Source organism: Somniosus microcephalus, chromosome 7, assembly GCF_052327205.1.
Source record: "Somniosus microcephalus isolate GS21.2 chromosome 7, FLI_Smic_1.0, whole genome shotgun sequence".
NCBI lineage: Eukaryota > Metazoa > Chordata > Chondrichthyes > Squaliformes > Somniosidae > Somniosus > Somniosus microcephalus.
In genome coordinates, this window is record NC_140993.1 from 155,559,988 (window position 1) to 155,574,753 (window position 14,766).

The window sequence follows — 14,766 nt, forward strand, 5'->3', positions numbered from 1 at the left end:
CCGCCTGCCCGCACCTCCTTCCCCGCCCTCCTCCACCAACCCCCCGCGGCATTGCTGGCTGCTTTCCGCGAGCCCGGCACATCTCCGTGGTGCCGGGCTCATTTGCCGGCACAATCCAGCGGCGATCTCCCCGTTGCAGGCACCTCCACCTTAAGAGAAGGAGGAGGCCTGCAGTACCGCAGCCTGCCGCACCGCATCGGGTGGCGCAGCGGCACCTAGAGCGCTGAAATTCAGTTTCAGTGCCCCAAGCGGGGGCGGGCACACCCTGGAACAGCGCCCGGTTCCGACTTGGGGCGCAAAAAGTGAATATCCGACGGTCGCAAATGGCTCCGCGCCCAGCGCTAACTTTTGGGTGCTAGCCAGCTGGCGGGGCCATAGTGAATTTCTAGGCCTATGTCTCTGTCTCTCTGTCTGTCTGTCTGTCCGGCTGTACAATCAAAAGTTTTTGAGCGTACCTACACATATGTTATATCAAAAGAAAGCTCATCATTAGGGGACTCTTGTAGGCATATTTACTTTTTGGTCGGACAAAAATTGTGCTGACGGTATCCAAAAAACATTCAAAATTCCGCTCATTAGCATCGAGTGGGGGCGGGTTCATTGTGTGTGCGGGCGGGCCATCCTAGAGTTGAGTGACGTGATGATTGACCAATCCTACAGTTCAGTGACTTGACGGTTGACCAATCGGTGCGTGTGTGGACGGGCCTTATCATTCTGAACTGAGGTGAGTGCCAGCCATCTTGATTCGTAAGTTTATTTTTTCCACTTTCTGCGTGTTTCTTTCCAAATCTAGATTTCCAGCAAAAAAAAAGTTGCTTTTAAAACACAAATTGTTTTTAAAAAAAAGTTAATTAATTTGTCAATCTTTTCTCTAACCTCTATAATTTTCCTACCTTTCACCGTTTTTGCAGGCCTGGAAGCCTGGGCCTCTGTTTCCCAGCCACGCCCGAGCTAGGCACCGCCCCTCCTGCTGGGCCCGCCCCGTGATCGCCGCCATCTTGGTAAAGGCTGGCGGCGCGGGACTGGGCCGAGCGTAACCATCGCCGCCATTTTGGTAAAGGCTGGCGGGGTGGGAGGGAGCCTAGCGGGAGGTGAGTTGCGGTCACCGCGGGGCTCGGGCTCAGCTGATCGGGTGCTCATCAGGGGTCGGCCTGCAACACATCGACCGGAGGAGCAGCGACTCTCTCCTTCCCCGCGTGGCACGCAGGCCCAGCCGCAATCGGCGGTCTTGAAGCCGCGACTCGGGAGGGCGTGGGGCGGGGCTCGAGAGGGCGTGGGGCGGGGCTCGAGAGGGCGTGGGGCGGAGGGCGGGGCTCGGGCTGACCGGAGCGCTGCGCTCGGCTGGGCCATGTCAGTGCGTGGGGCGGCACGGAGCTCCACAGAGCCATCGCCGGCAGAGGGGAGAGGGTCTGCTGGCTCCCCCCCTCCCTTTCTCCCCCCCCCTTCTCCCCCCACACCCTTCCCACCATCCCCTCCCCTTCCCTTCTCTCCTCCCTCCCCTCCCCTTCCCTTCCCCCCTCTCCTCTCCCCCCTCCCCTCCCCCCTTTCCCTTCCCCCCCTCCCCTTCCTCCCCCTTCCCCTCCCCCCCTTCCTCCCCCCTCCCCCTCCTCCCCCGTCGCTCTCTCTTCCCCCCGTCGCTCTCTCTTCCCCCCAGTTGCTCTCTCTCTTCCCCCCAGTCGCTCTCTCTCTTCCCCCCGTCGCTCTCTCTCTTCCCCCCCAGTCGCTCTCTCTCTTCCCCCCAGTCGCTCTCTCTTCCCCCCAGCCGCTCTCTCTTCCCCCCAGTCGCTCTCTCTTCCCCCCAGTCGCTCTCTCTCTTCCCCCCCAGTCGCTCTCTCTCTTCCCCCCAGTCGCTCTCTCTCTTCCAACAACACCATGCCCTCGAAAAAGCCTCGGCACCGCCGGGCACTCCAGCTAGTCTATTATATATTACAGAGAGAGAGTGAGTGGTCACAGCATTCTAATGGCATTACACCTGTAGGTGGCAGTGTGAGAGTAACATTATGTGACTCATCAGTTTAAGTGGGGTTCACCTTAACATTATGTGACCGTCAATCAACTACCGTTAATCTGCATCTTAGAGCTTTTACTGCAATTCCAAATATTTACCACTGAGTGGTGCTGCACCAGTATATTTGTATATTTGCTGGAGCATGGCAGACATCTTGGTGAAGGTGAGTAAATTTAAGTGTGTTTTACTTTGTCCATCCTGCCTACAAAAATAATGTATGAACTCCTGTCACCTAATTTTTTTTGAGTGACACAAGTGAATCATGGTCCTGTACCACTTCAGCCCATGACCCTGCTGAACTTTATCTCCATGACCATGCCAAACTTGACCCTGACAGCCCTGAAAACCCAGCCGCATTTTCCTGCCGGCCTTCCTGAACCTGGGCTTGATGACCCTCACGAACTTTGACCCAACAGCTTTTGTGCAGTTTTCCTATTGCCTCTGCTGCACTTTGAGCCGATGGGCATTCCATACCTGGGCCCAATGCTCCACTTGACCCCCCTGCTCGATGGTCATAGGCCCCTCCCCTGTTGGCTCCGCCTCACGGCCTCCTTGAACTCATGTCCAACAACCCTTGTCAGCATTTCATAGTGGGCACTGCCAAACTTTACCCTGACAGCCTGTTCATACTTCTCCCAATAGCCGTGCTGGAACTATTGATCCTGTGGCTGTCGCATCGCCTAAAGCTTTGTCCAGCAGCCATCGCACATCTTTTCTGACGGCTCTGTTGCTCCTTGGCCCAAAGGCCTTCTTGAACTCCAGCCCGATGGTCCATGACAACATTTCAAGATGACGTTAATAACAATCATGAGATAAAATAATGTCAACCCATTCATATTGTCTTCGTATCATACAAGTCCTATTGTTCTACTTAATAACTGCCATTAAAAATTGATCTAATATCTAAGTAATCCCTGTTAAACATGTTTGAAGAGGGACTCTCACCATCAGTAAGCTTTATAAACTCTGAGGGAGGAATCTTCTGGTTGACACATGGTTGTGCTTACCACTGCCAACAGCTATGCTGTATAACATTAATAACAAATGGGATAATGCGGTTGTTTGAAATTCCTTTGCCAGCTATTACAGCTAAGACATTAAACGGTCTAAAATAAATGAGTTTATGCCTTCATTAATATAGCTGTCAAAGGAATTTTATGCAAATATGTTAATTGATTTATTACTAATATTGTACAATGCAATTTTAACTCATGGTGCTGGCCACAACTATTTCCCAAAACAGCAGTGAAGAAGAAAATTGCAAAAATTCTAAAATGTACCTGGTAGTCTGCAATTTAGATCATTGAGGTTTGCAGCAACATGTCTGGACATAATCAGATAGGCAGGATATCTCATCAGTCGCTGTGAACTATAGCAGCTAAAGACCCATAACTCACTAGTGCCCCAGGCTAGAGTGATCTATGACTGTCATTCATATTAGTGTCTAAGCACCTGGAATTTTCCATTGTAGGTGGTACTTTCTGTTTATTCTCTGAGCCAAAATCTAGAAAGAATCATGTGTGACTAGAATTTTCAAATGTCACAAATTGCTGTAGACTAGATTTTATTAACTATGACATTATCAGTCAGGGCCACAGAATATCTTCAATGTTCCACTTTTCTTCTGATGAACAGAGGCATGGCCGGAATTTTAACCTGGAGGTGTGGCAGGGGGGGCTAGAAAGCGGTCGGGAAACCCGGGAGAACGGGTTTTGGCAGGGCCTGATTTGCATTTTAAAGCTCTGTTTCCTGCCCACAACCAGCCAGATGGAGAGGCTGACTGGCTGCGAGCAGGTAGGCCTGCAGCACTAGGCCGCAGAGAGGAGGGAGGGAGGGATCGGGTGGAGGCCGGTAGAGGGTGGGGGGGGGGGGGAGTTCAGGGGCCGGAGGAGGATCGCTGTGGGGGGAAGCATCGGGGCCAATTGGAGGAGGATCGGTGAGGGGGGTGGGGAAGAGAGAGGATCGGGGCCGACTGGAACAGGATTGGGGGGGACGGGAGAGAGGATCGGGGCCGACCGGAGGAGGACTGGGGGGGACAGGTAGAGAGGATTGGGGCCGACTGGAGCAGGATTGGGGGGGACAGGAGAGAGGATCGGGGCCGACCGGAGGAGGACTCGGGGGGACAGGTAGAGAGGATTGGGGCCAACTGGAGCAGGATTGGGAGGGACGGGAGAGAGGATGGGGGCTGACTGGAGCAGAATTGGGGGGGGTCAGGTAGAGAGGATGGGGGCTGACTGGAGCAGGATTGGGGGGGACGGGTAGAGAGGATGGGGGCCAACCGGAGCAGGATTGGGGGGGACGGGAGAGAGGATGGGGGCTGACCGGAGCAGAATTGGGGACGGGAGAGAGGATGGGGGCCGACCGGAGGAGGATTGGGGGTAACGGGAGAGAGGATGGGGGCCGACCGGAGGAGGATTGGGGGTAACGGGAGAGAGGATGGGGGCCGACCGGAGGAGGATTGGGGGGGACGGGAGAGAGGATGGGGGCCGACCGGAGGAGGATTGGGGGGGACGGGTAGAGAGGATGGGGGCCGACCGGAGGAGGATTGGGGGGGACGGGTAGAGAGGATGGGGGCCGACCGGAGCAGAATTGGGGGGGACGGGAGAGAGGATGGGGGCTGACCGGAGCAGAATTGGGGGGGACGGGAGAGAGGATGGGGGCTGACCGGAGCAGGATTGGGGGGGACGGGAGAGAGGATGGGGGCTGACCGGAGCAGAATTGGGGGGGACGGGAGAGAGGATGGGGGCCGACCGGAGGAGGATTGGGGGGGACGGGAGAGAGGATGGGGGCCGACCGGAGCAGGATTGGGGGGGACGGGAGAGAGGATGGGGGCTGACCGGAGCAGGATTGGGGGGGACGGGAGAGAGGATGGGGGCCGACCGGAGGAGGATTGGGGGGGACGGGAGAGAGGATGGGGGCTGACTGGAGCAGGACTGGGGGGGATGGGTAGAGAGGATCGGGGCCGACCGGAGCAGGATTGGGGGTAACGGGAGAGAGGATGGGGGCTGACCGGAGGAGGATTGGGGGGAACGGGAGAGAGGATCGGGGCCGATCTGAGCAGCATTTGGGGGGGACGGGAGAGAGGATTGGGGCCGACCGGAGGAGGATCGTTGGGTGGGGTGGTGTGGAGTGGGAGAAGCATCAGGGCTGAAGCATCGGGGGTTGGGGAGGATCGTGCTGCAGGAGCATCAGGGCTGGAGGGGGGAGTCTGGGAAGATGATTGGAAGCCTCGTGGGGGGAGTCGGAGGCCTTGGGGTGGAGATCGGAGGCCTGGGGGTGGAGATTGGAGGCCAGGGGGCGGGGGGAGGATCGGAGGCCTTGTGGGGGCTCTCTGATTGCGGGGGGTTGGTGAGGCAGGGACACCGGATCCAGCAGGTGAGTGTAAAGGCACTTACTTCCTGGATCCAGCAGTCCTCGCCTTTAGCTGGCAGATTCCCCAAGGTCTGAGAAACCCGAACTGCCAGAATTAAATTTGTAATGGTGGTTAAATCTGAGGCATGCCAGCCTCATTATTATATTTAATTGAGCAACCCACCTCCTGGCATCGGGCTAGCTGTGCACCCCCCGTCCCGCCTCTATTAAAACTGGAAGTGGGCAAGTTGGGGTCGGGATTCATTTTTATTTAACACTTTAACCATCCGTTTTTTGGAGTTAAAATTTCCCCCTATGTTTCCAGAGTTATCATTGTGCTCTGTCATTGGAACATACCAGCCTAGGAACTCGATGGTGACGCACCATTTTTCAGGCACAAAATGGGTACCTAAGCATCCAATATGGCGGGTGGGGTGCACACATTCATGACGCACCGGGAGTGTGCCTTCCACTATATTGGAGAAGGCAGACAAAGGGGCAGTCAGGGCCCACACCTGAATCAGGTGTTAAACTCTTTGCACATGCAAATAAGGGGCCCAACACCTGTTTGAGGTGCCCTATGCAAAAATGGGCTGCCTGAAAGCAGCCGAGTCAGGATGCATGTGACTTAAGCAGCAGCCCTTAAAGGGACCACTGGAGTTCACCACCAGAAAGGTACGTTTACTTTAAATACTTACTGCAATGCTGAAGCTCAATCCCCTCTCTCCTTCCCGATTACTTCCCCTGCCTTTGACCGCCCCCCCCCCCACCCCGCTTCCTGATCACTTGACTCCCCTCACCCAGTCGCCTCCCACTGCCGGTGATCCAGTGGCTCAAATTGAAATCCTCTTTACCGTCGAGCTACCTGGAAATGCCCAGGTGTCTGCAGCTGACTGGTCTCATGTAAATGAGGCCTGAGTCCCAATATCAGGTGTGCCTTGAGCCTACTGGTGCAGGGAATGTTCTCTGCACCCAGTTTGTGGCGGCCTGCCAATGGGAACCAATTTCTAGGCCACTGTGTTAGGGAACGACTGTGATAGACGCTGAATAAATATCTAAAGTCCTCACACCTTCACAAAAGTCCCTTGCTCTGTTTTTGGTGGACTGTATTTAACCACCGTTAAATTACAGTACGCTTTATATCAATTATGTGATTAGCTCTTATAACATTGTAAAACAGCTGGTTTACTCACTTAGAATGTTAGAATTATGAACCATTTTTATTGCAATAATGATTTCCAACTGAAATGCTTTTGGTTCCCAATGTTTATATTATAGCAGGGGATTTTAGAGCACAGGGTACAGTGAGAAGCGACTGTACAAGCTTGAAACATGCAACGGTTGAACACTTGTTTTTGCAACATACATTTTCTGCTCAAGGAAGGTCTGTGCAGGCAGCAGTGCTGAGAGCTCTGTGTATCTATGGGTATGACCAATGACGGCATGCAGCGGGCAGCCTGTGGCACTCTCTGCAATGCCTGTTTTATGTTTCCTGCCATTAATGGACAGATAACATCCACTGTACCCTGCAGATCATCAGGAAAATCATAAAAATATAACACAAACAAACAAGTTTTAAAAATATATTTATCTGGCACTTCCTTCCCACTGCTGATACCACAAGCTGAGACACAAACCTTGTTGGGCACATTGGAGCTCATAAAATGGGGCAGAATTTTCTACTGCTCAATCATAGCCAGTTTCTTTTAAAGGGGACCTCATCCAAATTGCAGTATTTCCAAATTAAGTTAAAATAAAGATCTTCTAAAGAAATCCTATTTTTTATTATTTCAGATTTCCAATCTATTTGCAGCCTGTTCGCTATTGTTGCTGTCTTCACTGCCGTTTTTTTACATACAGGGATAGCATTTTACAAAAGAGAAATATCTGCTTGCAGTATCCCTTTAATACATTTTGATGAAAATCCCAAGTGTTTCTTATAGAATCATAGAATGGTTACAGCACTGAAGGAGGCCATTTGGCCTGTCAAGCCCGTGCCAGCACTCTGCAAGAGCACTTCAGCTAGTCCCACTCCCCTGCCCTTTCCCCTTAACCCTGCAAAAAAATTTCCTTCAGGTACTTACTACATTACAACAGTGACTACACTTCAAAAAAGTACTTCATTGGCTGTAAAGCACTTTGGGATGTCCGGTGGTCATGAAAGGTGCTATATAAATGCAAGTCTTTCTTCTTTTTACTTATCCAATTCCCTTTTGAAAGCCACAATTGAATCTGCCTCCACCACCCTCTCAGACGGTACATTCCAGATCCTAACCACTCGCTGCGTAAAAAAGTTTTTCCTCATGTCGCCTTTGATTCTTTTGCCCAACAACCTTAAATCTGTGTCCTCTGGTTCTCGACCCTTCTGCAAATGGCAACAGTTTCTCTCTATCTACTCTGTCCAGACCCACGTGTTGATGTGTTGTTTATTTGTCATTACAGATTCTCTCATTGGAGATAATCGTGTTTAATGGAAGCCCAGGCACTTCATCATTAATCACCTACTGATATGTCGAAGCCTTAAAAAGAACTGGGAGAATACAGGGGAAAGGTATGAAACTATAACTTTTTTCAACAGTTTTATGCCGGACACAGATATAGCAGTGTAATCATGAACCCTTAGAAGATCTTGTAGAAAATTGCCAAGAGTGCTGTCAACCTGAAATATAGCAGTTAGATATGAAATGCAAGCAGTAGGAACTAGAATTATAAAGATGCTGGATCACACTGCCATTTGTGAGTGCTTTAATTTTAGAATGATTTTGAAAATGTTTGTTAACTTTGCACCAGGGTTGATTTTCCATACTGTTGGTGGTTTCAGAATGATCAACTTGAATCCTAGAAATATACTAGTGAAAATATAGCTTGAATAGTGGTAAACCCGGTACTTCTTGTTCACCATACAGTGCAGAATACTGTAAGTTGAAAGCATCAGCACCCTCATGAATTCTGCACAGAGAGTGTAAATTCTAAGAAATTCTTCCCGCTGAATATAAGGGATGTGCTTCCTTATTTCTCTCTTCTGAATGCTTTTAGGCTGAAGTTTAATGGAAGGCTTTTCCACAGATAGCTTGATTTCTTTGCTCAAGTGATAGGATGGTTAAAAAGAACGCACTCAGTTAAAGTGATCTGTAGGCATTTGAGAAGGTGACAATTTAACAGGATTATCAAGTCTATCAGTACTGCTTCGGATGAATTGTGGTCTTTAATTTTGGAGGCGTATGTCTGTCACCAGTGAGTGGGGTTTACAGGACTTTTCAGTTCTTGTATGCTTGTGAGAATCTTCCTGTTCAGCGACTGCACGGCATAGAGGTTGTCTGTTGTTCCTCATATTTTTCATCTCATGGAAAATAATTTTAATGTTTGTAGGAGGGGCAGCAATTTATAGTTCTGAATGTTCCAAATTACCCATAAAGTTCAGTCCATAAACTGAACTGGCAGCTGGGAGCAAGAACCCTACCCATTTTTATACCCCTCCGATCTCCCTACAGAAGTGATGGGTAAGAATAATAATAGTGATAACAACAGCAACTTGCATTTATATGGCACCTTTAGTGCTTGACAGAAGCGTAATAAAAAAATTAACACTGGGTCATAGTAGGAAATATTAGGATGGCTGACCAAAAGCTTGGTCAAAGAGGTTAGGTTTTAAGGAGGGTCCTAAAGGAGGAGAGGGAGGGAGAGGCAGAGGAATTCGTTCCAGAGCGCAGGGTCTAGGTGGCTGAAGGCACAGCACCAGTGATGGGGCAAAGGCAGGTGGGGATTCACAGGAGGTCTGAATTGAAGGAATAGAGGCCTGAACTTTAATAGGGAGGCGGGTTGGGGGTGGGGGGGCTCGGAAGTGGTAGGGAAACTTGGGAGGGGGGGCAGTGGGGTGGAGCACAGGGAGGGCCAGAGGAGCCTGGGGTTGGGGGGGGGGGGTGGGGTCGGGACCGATCGGAGGGCTGGAGGAGTATGGGTGGGGAGGGAGGGAGGGTCGGGACCGATCGAGGGCCGATGTGGCTGATTGGAGGGCTGGAGCAGCGGCGGTGGGGGGGGGGGAGCGGAAAGAGGCATCAGAGGGATGGAGGAGTGGGGGTGGGGAGGGGGCAGTCCTCGCCTTACTTTAGCTGGCGGGTTTCACAAGGCCTACAAACCCCGACCAGTTACAGTAATTTTAAAATGGAGGTCAAATCTGAGGTAAAAACAGAAAAGGCTGGAGAAACTCAGCAGGTCAGGCAGCATCTGTGAAGAGAGAGACAGAGTTAACGTTAACGTTCAAATCTGAGGCATGCCAGCCTCATTATAATATTAAAATGGACGACCCGCCTCCTGGGAGCAGTTTAGCTACCTGCCCCCTCCCCCCCCCCACCGCCGCATCCAGCCTTGGTGAAAACCGGAAGTGGGCAGGTTGGGGTCAGGTTTCAGACTTTTAACACTTTGGCCGGAATTGTCCGGGGCGGGGGGGTGCGGCGGTCAGCGGACGGGATCGGTGGTGGGTCGGGTGGGAAATTTGATTTTTTGATAGCGAGTCGGGAACCCACTGTCATCCCGCCGCAACGCACCTTTCCCAATGGCGCATCTGTCATCGCTGAGCAGACCCAACAGGCAGTGGCGGGCGACCCAATTAAACTCATAATAATCTACTTAACAGGCTTTTTTAACTTACTTTTTAACTTTAACTTCATGGCTGTGGGAACCACGCTGTTCAGGGACCATATCTGTCAACCTGAGGCGGGAGTTCAGTGGCCATTGCTCCAGCTGATTCCTTGACCGCTTCAAATGAACAGTAAAAGCTCCCACCTGACAGATGATCACTTTCCTCAGCCACAAGCTGTTCCTCACTGCATTTTAAGAACAGAATCAGCAGGCTGCAAGTATTTCCACCAAAGTCTCCATCCAGCCTCACATCATTACCTCTCTCACCATTGATAGATCGCTTCTGTCATCTATACCTCACCTGCCATCTATTCCATCGGCATGGGTGCCATTTATACAGTTTCAACTTGGTCCTCAGAATCCTACCACGATCGGCCCCAACACCAGCAGCACCAGGCACACCAGCAGCACCAACAGCAACACCAACCTTCTCCGCAATTAACTGATGCTGCACAGGACAGAGGCATCAGCACCTGAGCACATTGCTGCCCGGGAGGCCAGGGATGGCCTCATCATGGCCAGATTTACTGAACATTACGCTGTACACCCTGGCTGCCACATGATGCACCAGGTTGGCACTACCTCACACCATAAAGCATCCCTACAATGCCCAAGCCTTTTACACTCATCACCATTGTGGGTGGTACCATTATAAGAACATAAGAACATAAGAAATAGGAGCAGGAGTAGGCCAATCGGCCCCTCGAGCCTGCTCCGCCATTTAATAAGATCATGGCTGATCTGATCCTAACCGCCAATCTACTATCACAGAAACATCTCCTGAATCTAACAGAATTAGACACACGAAATAGGAGCAGGATCAGGCTACACGGCCCCTGGGCCCACTCCGCTACCCACAGGGCCATGTCCGATCCGAACCTAGACTCATGTCCAAATTCCTGCCCGCTCCCCGTAACCCTTAATTCCCTTTACTTCTAGGAAACTGTCTATTTCTGTTTTAAATTTATGTAATGATGTAGCTTCTACAGCTTTTTGGGGCAGCATATTCCATGGACCTACCACCCTCTGAGTGAAGTAGTTCCTCCTCATCTCAGTTTTGAAAGAGCAGCCCCTTCTTCTAAGACTATGCCTCCTAGTTCTAGTTTCACCCATCATCGGGAACAACCTCCCCGCATCCACCCGATCCAACCCCTTCACAATCTTATATGTTTCAATAAGATCGCCTCTCATTCTTCTGAACTCCAATGAGTAGAGTCCCAATCTACTCAACCTCTCCTCATATGTCCATCCCCTCATCCCCGGGATTAACCGAGTGAACCTTCTTTGTACTGACTCGAGAGCAAATATGTCTTTTCTTAAGTATGGACACCAGAACTGTATGCAGTATTCCAGGTGCGGTCTCACCAATACCTTGTACAACTGAAGCAATACCTCCCTATTTTTATATTCTATCCCCCTAGCAATGAAAGCCAACATTCCATTGGCCTTCTTAATCACTTGCTGCACCTGCATACTAACCTTTTGAGTTTCGTGCACCAGGACCCCCAGATCCCTTTGTACTTCAGTACTTTCCAGTTTCTTGCCATTAAGATAATAGCTTGCTCTACGATTTTTCCTGCCAAAGTGCATAACCTCACACTTTCCAGTATTGTATTCCATCTGCCAAATCTCTGCCCACTTACTTAGCCTGTCTATGTCCCCTTGCAGGTTTTTTATGTCCTCCTCACTCACTACTTTCCCTCCCTTCTTAGTATCATCTGCAAACTTTGATATGTTACACTCGGTCCCCTCCTCCAAATCGTTAATATAGATTGTAAAGAGTTGGGGACCCAGCACCGACCCCTGCGGAACACCACTAGTTACTGATTGCCATTCTGAGAATGAACCATTTATCCCAACTCTCTGCCTTCTGTTAGATAGCCAATCCTCTATCCATGCCAGAATATTACCCCCAATCCCGTGATTTTTTATCTTAAGCAATAATCTTTTGTGTGGCACCTTGTCAAATGCCTTTTGGAAGTCTAAATACACTACGTCCACTGGTTCCCCTTTGTCCACCCTATATGTTACTTCCTCAAACAACTCCAGTAAATTTGTCAAACATGACTTCCCCTTCATAAAACCATGCTGACTTTGTCCTATTAAATGATGATTATTCAAATGTCCTGTTACTGTCTCCTTAATAATGGACTCCAAAATTTTACCGACCACAGATGTTAGGCTAACCGGTCTATAGTTTCCAGCCTTCTGTCTACTGCCCTTTTTAAATAAGGGTGTTACATTAGCAGTTTTCCAGTCTGCCGGGACCTTTGCTGAGTCCAGGGAGTTTTGGAAAATTATTACCAATGCATCCACAATCCCTACCGCCACTTCCCTCAAGACCCTAGGATATAAGCCATCAGGTCCAGGTGATTTATCCGCCTTGAGTCCCATTATTTTACCAAGTACCACTTCCTTAGTGATTTTGATCGTGTTTAGCTCCTCCCCCCCTATAGCCCCCTGTTTGTCCAGTGTTGGGATATTCTTAGTGTCTTCTACTGTAAAGACTGATACAAAATATTCATTCAGTGTTTTTGCCATCTCCATATTTCCCACCATTAATTTCCCGGTCTCATCCTCTAAGGGACCAACATTTACTTTAGCCACCCTTTTTCTTTTTATATAACTATAAAAACTCTTACTATCTGTTTTTATATTTTTTGCAAATTTACTTTCATAATCTATCTTCCCTTTCTTAATCAATCTTTTTGTTATTTTTTGCTGTCTTTTAAAGTTTTCCCAATCCTCTATCCTCCCACTAGATTTGGCTACCTTATATGCCCTTGTTTTTAGTCGAATACTATCCTTAATTTCTTTACTTAGCCACGGATGGCTGTCTTTTCTTTTACACCCTTTTCTTCTCAGTGGAATATATATTTTTGGGAAGTTGTAAAATAACTCCTTAAATGTACATCACTGATCATGTATCGTCTTACCCTTTAATCTATTTTCCCAATCCACTCTACTCAATTCCGCTCTCATACCTTCATAGTCTCCTTTATTCAAGCTTAGCACGCTTGTTTGAGATCCAACCTTCTCACCCTCTAATTGAATATGGAATTCAACCATGTTATGGTCACTCATTCCAAGGGGATCCTTTACTAGGACATTTTTAATTAATCCTGTCTCGTTACACAGGACCAGATCTAAGGTTGCTTGCCCCCTGGTCGGTTAAGTTACATACTGCTCAAGAAACCCATCCCTAATACACTCAATGAACTCATCCTCAAGGCAGCCCTGCCCAATTTGATTTGTCCAATTAATATGATAGTTAAAATCCCCCATAATTATAGATGTTCCCTTATTACAAGCCTCAACTATTTCCTGATTGATACTCCGTCCAACATAGTTGCAACTGTTCGGAGGCCTATAGACTACGCGCACTAGTGTTTTTTTCCCCTTATTATTCCTTACCTCCACCCAAACTGTTTCATTATCCTGATCTTTTGACCCAATATCATTTCTCTGTATTACAGTGATTCCTTCCTTTATTAACATAGCCACCCCACCTCCCCTTCCTTCCTGCCTGTCCTTCCTGATCGTTAAATAACCTGGTATGTTTAATTCCCAGGCATTGTCACCCTGCAGCCATGTTTCTGTAATGGCCACAAGATCATACCCATATGTAGTTATTTGTGCCATTAACTCGTCTATTTTGTTACGAATGCTACGTGCATTCAGATAGAGAACTTTCAAATATGTTTTGTGACACTTAGTTCCTGCTTTTGCCCTTTTTATTACTTTACCTTTTACTCCATACCTTCTGCCCCTTCCTGACACGCTCTGGTTTTTAATTTCCCCACTGCTACCTAAGTCTATGACCTTCTCTGTTGTCATTTTTATTATTTGCTCTCTAGGAACCTCCCCCCACTAGTTAGTTTAAAGCCCTCTCTACAGCCCTAGTTATATGATCCGCCAGGACTCTAGTCCCAGCACTGGCCAAGTGAAGCCTGTCCCAACGGAACAGCTCCCTCCTGCCCCAGTACTGGTGCCAGTGTCCCAGGAAGCAAAACCCATTTCTCCCACACCAGTCTTTGAGCCACGCATTTAACTCTCTAATTTTATTTGTCCCAGCCAAATTCGGTCGTGGCTCAGGTAATAATCCAGAGATTATTACCCTTGAGGTTCTGTTTTTTAATTTGACCCCTAGCTGCTCATACTCCTTTAACAGAACCGGCTTCCTAGTCCTATCTACGTCGTTTGTAGCAACATGGACCACGACAACTGGATCCACCCCCTCCCACTGCAAGTTTCTTTCCAGCCCAGAGGAGATGTCCTTAACCCTGGCACCGGGTAGGCAACACAGCCTTCGGGACTCTCGCTCTCGGCTGCAGAGAACTCTATCTATCCCCCTAATAATACTATCCCCTACCACTACAACATTTCTAGTTACTCCCCCCTCTTGAATGGCCCCCCGTTCCACGGTGCTGTGGCCAGGTTGCTCATCCTCCCTGCAGTCCCTGCTCCCGTCCCCACAGGGAGTAAGAACCTCGAACCTGCTGGACAAGAGCAAGGGCTGCGGCTCCTCCAGCTCTACCTCCTGGATCCCTGTACCTGCCTCACTTGTAGTCACACCGTCCTGTCCCTGACCATGGGCTACATCTGAATTAATTAACTTCATAGGTGTGATCACCTCCTGATACACAGAGTCCAGGTACTTCTCCCCCTCCCTGATGTGTCGCAGTGTCTGAAGCTCAGACTCCAGCTCATCAACACGGAGCTGGAGTTCCTGTAGCAGCAGGCACTTGTCACAGACGTAATCACCGTGA

General features: G+C 49.4%; 1 protein-coding gene across 4 annotated transcripts in view; it reads left to right on the forward strand.

The window, feature by feature from the left end:
- Nucleotides 1-14,766, forward strand: part of sulf1 (sulfatase 1) — a 601,332-nt gene that overhangs the window by 174,999 nt on the left and 411,567 nt on the right. For all 4 annotated transcript variants that reach the window (XM_085993124.1, XM_085993127.1, XM_085993123.1 and 1 more), the window contains exon 2: nt 7,802-7,910. The gene's annotated coding sequence lies outside the window, so the exon portion shown is untranslated. The remainder of the gene's footprint in view (nt 1-7,801; nt 7,911-14,766) is intronic.